Raw genomic sequence first — 6,472 nt, forward strand, 5'->3', positions numbered from 1 at the left:
GTTACCTCAAAAACGATCCATTTCAACTAAGTTAGCTCAAAAACGATCCATTTCAACTAAGTTAGCTCAAAAACGATCCATTTCTAACTTTCTTATTTTGCCATTTTGCAGATTTCATTATGTGCTGGATGGAGTGCTTGTTCTACTCTTCTTCTTCTTGTCTTCTCATTCTTGTCTTCTCATTCTAGTCACCTTAGCTATGGAGTGCTACTTTATGTATGGATGGAACTTCTTTATGTATGAAATGATGGATGGAACTTGTTTATGTATGAAATGATGGATGGACCTTGTTTGTGTATGAAATGATGTATGAACTTGTTTATGTGATGAATGCCTGTGAAATATATCTATATGTCATATATATTTTCTGTGCAAATTGTGGGATTTAACAAAAAACAGAAAAAACAGACAATATGCAGGCTCTTTGCCGTCTGCGGCGGACGGCAAAGAGCTCTTTGCCGTCCGCCGCAGACGGCAAAGAAGCCACGTGGCAGCCAACTGTGCTTCCTGGGAGCTGACCCATTTGGTCAGTTTGCCTACAGTGGCAGACGGCAAAGACTTTGCCGTCCGTGGCGGACGGCAAAGAACCTGCAGTTTGCCTACAGTCGCAGACGGCAAAGAACCTGGCATCTAGTGACGTGTAGATGACATCATAAGGCGGACGGCAAAGACCAAAGGCTCTTTGCCGTCTGCGGCGGACGGCAAAGGTCTGCCGTTAGCCACTTAACGGACTGACAGCGCAAATATTGCCGTCCGCCCTCTTTGCCGTCCGCCGCAGACGGCAAAGATCCTTTGCCGTCCGCCCCCAGGAAGCAGACGGCAAAGAAGCTGTTTACCGTAGCCTTCTTTGCCGGAGCCTTTTGCCGTCCGCGGCTGACGGCAAAGGTCTTTGCCGTCCGCCTTTCGAGCCTTTGCCGTCCGCCATGGCAGACGGCAAAGTAGCTGTTTCCTGTAGTGACTATGTAATCTAGATTATTGACTCTAGTGCAAGTGGGAGACTGAAGGAAATATGCCCTAGAGGCAATAATAAAGTATTATATATTTCCTTATATCATGATAAATGTTTATTATTCATGCTAGAATTGTATTAACTGGAAACATAATACATGTGTGAATACATAGACAAACAAAGTGTCACTAGTATGCCTCTACTTGACTAGTTCGTTAATCAAAGTTGGTTATGTTTCCTAGCCATAGACATGAGTTGTCATTTGATTAACGGGATCACCTCATTAGGAGAATGACGTGATTGACATGACCCATTACATTAGCTTAGCACCCGATCGTTTAGTATGTTGCTATTGCTTTCTTCATGACTTATACATGTTCCTATGACTATGAGATTATGCAACTCCCGTTTACCGGAGGAACACTTTGTGTGCTACCAAACGTCACAATGTAACTGGGTGATTATAAAGGTGCTCTACAGGTGTCTCCAAAGGTACTTGTTGGGTTGGCGTATTTCGAGATTAGGATTTGTCACTCCGATTGTCGGAGAGGTATCTCAGGGCCCACTCGGTAATGCACATCACTATAAGCCTTGCAAGCATTGTGACTAATGAGTTAGTTACAGGATGATGTATTACGGAACGAGTAAAGAGACTTGCCGGTAACGAGATTGAACGAGGTATCGAGATACCGACGATCGAATCTCGGGCAAGTAACATACCGATAACAAAGGGAACAGCGTATGTTGTTATGCGGTCTGACCGATAAAGATCTTCGTAGAATATGTAGGAGCCAATATGGGCATCCAGGTCCCGCTATTGGTTATTGACCGGAGAGGTGTCTCGGTCATGTCTACATAGTTCTCGAACCCAAAGGGTCCGCACGCTTAAAGTTACGATGACAGTTTTATTATGAGTTTATATGATTTGATGTACCGAAGGTTGTTCGAAGTCCCGGATGTGATCACGGACATGACGAGGAGTCTCGAAATGGTCAAGACGTAAAGATTGATATATTGGACGACTATATTCGGACACCGGAAGTGTTCCGGAGAAGTTTCGGATTAAACCGGAGTGCCGGAGGGTTACCGGAACCCCCCGGGGAAGTATTGGGCCTTAGTGGGCCTTGAGGGGAGAGAGAGGGCAGCAGCCAGGAGGTGGTGCGCCCCCTCCCAGAGGAGTCCTAGTTGGACTAGGAGAGGGGGGCGCAGCCCCCTTTCCCTCTCCCTCTCCCTCTCTTTCCTTCCCCCCTTCTTTTCCTAGTAGGACTAGGAAAGGGGAGTCCTACTCCTACTAGGAGGAGGACTCCCCCCCTCTCCTTGGCGCGCCCCATAGGCAGCCGGCCTCCCCCTTGCTCCTTTATATACGGGGGCAGGGGGCACCTAAGAATACACTTGATATACGATATTTTAGCCGTGTGCGGTGCCCCCCTCCACCAGATTACACCTCGATAATACCGTCGCGAAGCTTAGGCGAAGCCCTGCGTCGGTGGAACATCATCATCGTCACCACGCCGTCGTGCTGACGAAACTCTCCCTCAACACTCGGCTGGATCGGAGTTCGAGGGACGTCATCGAGCTGAACGTGTGTAGAACTTCGGAGGTGCCGTGCGTTCGGTACTTGATCGGTCGGATCGTGAAGACGTTCGACTACATCAACCGCGTTGTGATAACGCTTCCGCTGTCGGTCTACGAGGGTACGTGGACAACACTCTCCCCTCTCGTTGCTATGCATCACCATGATCTTGCGTGTGCGTAGGAAAAATTTTGAAATTACTACGTTCCCCAACAGGCACGACCTGAGGTTGAAGCTTGCGGAGACGGAGGCAGTGGGTAGGGCCGCTGCCCTTAGGCCCAGGCTAGCTGAGGTGGAGAGGCGCGAGGAAGCCACGACAGCCGCCCTGGTTAAGGCGCAAGCGGAATTGGCCTCTGCCCGCGCCGAGCTGCTCTCCCTCCAGAAGCGGGTTGCGGACACCGAATCCGTTGCGCGGCAGAGCAGGGAGGAAGTGCTTCAGCGGCGGACACTGGAGCGTGAGCACGCCCCCATGCTCCAGGTCCTCAGGATCAAGGCCAACGCGGCGCTGGGCCACGTCTGCGACGAGAATGCTCCGCATCCCCACTCGTATGACTACGCCAGTCACCTTCGCTTCTTCTCCGACGTGGTGACGCGTCTGGAAGCTCGATCCGATAGAGGTCGCCAGCTCATGGAAGAGAGGAGCCGTGGCTTTCTCAGGTGCACGTTCTCCCGCGTCTTCAGCCATCTTCAGAACACCTTCCCTGACTTTGACTTCAACGCCGCCATTGCTCCCGTACCCGCGGCCATCCGGGGCGACCTGGCACGGCGAGTGGAGGACAACATGGATGCGCTGGTCAGGGCCTTCGCTTCTAAGGATGACACGGTGGTAGTCACGGCGGACGAACGTGACATGGTTGATGACGGCGATGTTGGGGCCGACGAAGGTGAAGGCAACGCCAGCAATGGCGACAGCGACGCCAGCGGTGCGTCTGAAGATGACCTGGGGGACGCGGCTAGCGACATATCCGGCTGATCCCATGTTCCCCTACTGTTTTACCCTGTATGCAAGAACTTGGGCGTGGCCCCTGAAGATTGTAAGAGCATTTTGAGAGGGGGAGCCCCTCATGTAAACAAATCGCAGTTTTTATTCTTCTATGCCAAGCTGAGTGTGCACCTTTGTGGATCCAAGAGTTCGTGGCAAGTTCTGTTGTTGCGGCTTACCTTAGCCGGGGCAAGCCCCGAACCGGATCGTGAGGTCATGAGTTCCCGCGGAGCTCCTGAAGGGTTTGCTGATTCGCCCGAGAGGGCCTCGCGAGAATCAAGTGCCGATCGGCGCGCGCGTTGTGTGTGCCGCGCCCAGCCCCGCTCGCGAGGGGGAGGCAGCGAGAGCGAGCTTCGGAATAAGGCAAGAACCAGATAGCAAGAAATCACTTGAACGAGAAAAGGCACCCCCCACGCACATCAATGAAAATTCAAATTCGACTTAAATCCAAATCCAGAAGGCAAGGCTGCAGAAAAGGGATCCAAAGCAAATGGCCGCGTCCGGCACCTAGTCTAGTCTTCTTGTCTTCGAGTCTTCTCACCAGCGCGGAGCTAAGTGCTACCACTAGGACGTAGGAGGGAGCCCCCGAGGCCCGAGGGCGGCACTCCTGAGACTCCGGGGCGTGTACAGCCCCACTCGTTATTACGTGAGAGTGTCACGGGCGGTGATCTTCATAGGCGTGAGCCTTACTTCATATCGCCAGACGAGGGCCCCGCCTTGCGCCTCCCTCGGCCACCGTTGGGGGCGATCGGAAACCAGGACGCCACCGAAGGGGCAAAGGGGACGCCAGCGGCGCCCTCGGCGACCACGGGTCCTCTGCCGGGGTAGGGCTCGCCAGCGCCTCCCTGGCAGAGGGCCTACCTCCGGGTAACGCCTTTCTCCACGCAACGCGGGGAGGGGCCTTGCTCCTGGCTCCTCCCGCGCAGCCCCCAGTGGGCCTCTCCTGATGGGGTGGACATCGCCGTGCCGGAACCATCGCCTGGTGCTGTGACCTGGTTCACCTGTGACTCATGGTTAGCGTAAGCTTGCCGCTGAGGGATTAGTGGTACCCTGTATCTGTTGTCGACGGCGCAGTTGGTGGGGATCTCTAGCGGCTCCTGGAAGGCTTCAGCTCCTAACGCCTCCTCGTCCCAACCTGGTCCGAGGAACGAGCCGGGGTCGTCCTCCGGCGTGTACTCCTGGTCCATCATGCGGGGCACGTAGGCCTCCGAGGCTGCTGCCCCGAAGACCTCGCCGAAGTGCCCCACGCTCCATGTCGCCCGGCCTGTCACGCCGTCCTGAGGATGGCAGGGCAGTCCTCCGATGGGGCCGTATGCGGCAACGGTCGTGCCCGCACCCATTTGGGGTGGTGCGGGCGCGACAGGGCGCCCTCCACCGTGGATCATGTTGATGTCGACGAGGCCCCCGGGCGCGCCCGAGAGCGCGCGGGCGCAGCGAGGCCCGCCGTGGGATCCAGCCGCCGCCTGAGGCGTGAGCTGATAGCAGAAGGGCGGTGCTCCCATGGCCGCTACGTCCAGTAGCTCGGCGACACATTCCAGCAGCGCATCCCGGCCGCTCTCCATCAGTCAGCACCGCAGCAGCTCCCGTGCCACTGTGAGTGTAGCCCGCATGTTCGCCTGCTCCCGCCGGGTGTGTGGTGCCATTGCTGCGGCGTGGCTTGTGGCCCTTGCAGCGGCTCGCGCTTGTCGTGGAGTAAGGGTGGACGGCGCCTGGCCGCGCCGCCCACGCCCAGCAGCGTTAGGTGGCGCCCGTGCCGCCTGGAGCGCGGGGTTGAGGTCTTCCTGGGAAGGCGGCGCCGTCCGGGCGGGCCAGGCTGCCCAGCGGTCGGCGTCTGCCCTCGAGTCGCCGGACATCGGAACCACGAAGCGTCGGTGGATCAGCTGATGGGGAAGAGGCTCCGGCGCACCCCTACCTAGCGCGCCAAATGTCGGATCTCGGGTTCCGGCAAAACCCTTAAGGTTAGAACTCTGGGGTGCGCACGAAGATCTTCCCCTACCGATCCACAACCTAGATTTGCTAAGATCTCAAGGACTAACTCAACGAACTCGCAAAACAAAGAACATAAGATTTATACTGGTTCGGGCCACCGTTGTGGTGTAATACCCTACTCCAGTGTATGGTGGTGGATTGCCTCTCGGGCTGAGGATGAATAGTTACAAGCGGAAGAACAGCCTCCTGAGGTTGAGGTGTTTTTGTGCTCGGTGTGCGGGTGAGGATTAATTGAGTCCCCCGTCTATGGTGGTGGCTAGTCCTATTTATAGAGGCCCTGGTCCTCTTCCCAAATATTGAGCGGAAAGGGAGCCAACAACGGCCAATTTGAAAGGGGACAGCTAGTATAGCTTATCCTGACAAAAGTAGTCTTCGCCTGCCAAAGGCTTTGGTGGTGACGCCGCCTTGGGCTCCATGGTGACCTCCGTCTTGCCGTCCTGCTGTTCTTCGTCTCGTTGCACTGATATGGAAACCTTTGCTTGACGCCTCGGTACTCCCCGCCTGCGCTTGCCTCCTTAGCACCAAAGAGGAAACAAGGACACTGTGCGCGCTGGCGCCCGCCTGGTCTCGGTCGTCATGGCTCACGTCACGAGAACCTCGCGAGGTTTGCCTTGCCTTGATCTCTCCGCCCCTCGTGAGCCAACCTGGTGAGGCCGCTCCTCAGGAGGTCTTGCGTCGTCCGCCTCACGAGGCTTGGCCCCTCGCGAGGGTCTTGAATGCTTGTTGGTGCAGATGGGTCGTACGGGCCCGCTTGCAGAGCCACGTCGTGGGCCGCAGGTAGGCAAGTCTGGGGACCCCCCGTTCCCAGAACGCCGACAATACTGCTTACGAGCATGTCATACTTTGATTCGGTGGTATTGTTGGATGAAGCGGCCCGGACCGACATTACGCATACGCTTACGCGAGACATGTTCTACCGACGTGCTTCGCACACAGGTGGCTGGCGGGTGTCAGTTTCTTCAACTTTTGTTGAATCGAG

The sequence above is a fragment of the Triticum aestivum genome, chromosome 1D (genome assembly GCF_018294505.1).
Source record: "Triticum aestivum cultivar Chinese Spring chromosome 1D, IWGSC CS RefSeq v2.1, whole genome shotgun sequence".
Lineage (NCBI taxonomy): Eukaryota > Viridiplantae > Streptophyta > Magnoliopsida > Poales > Poaceae > Triticum > Triticum aestivum.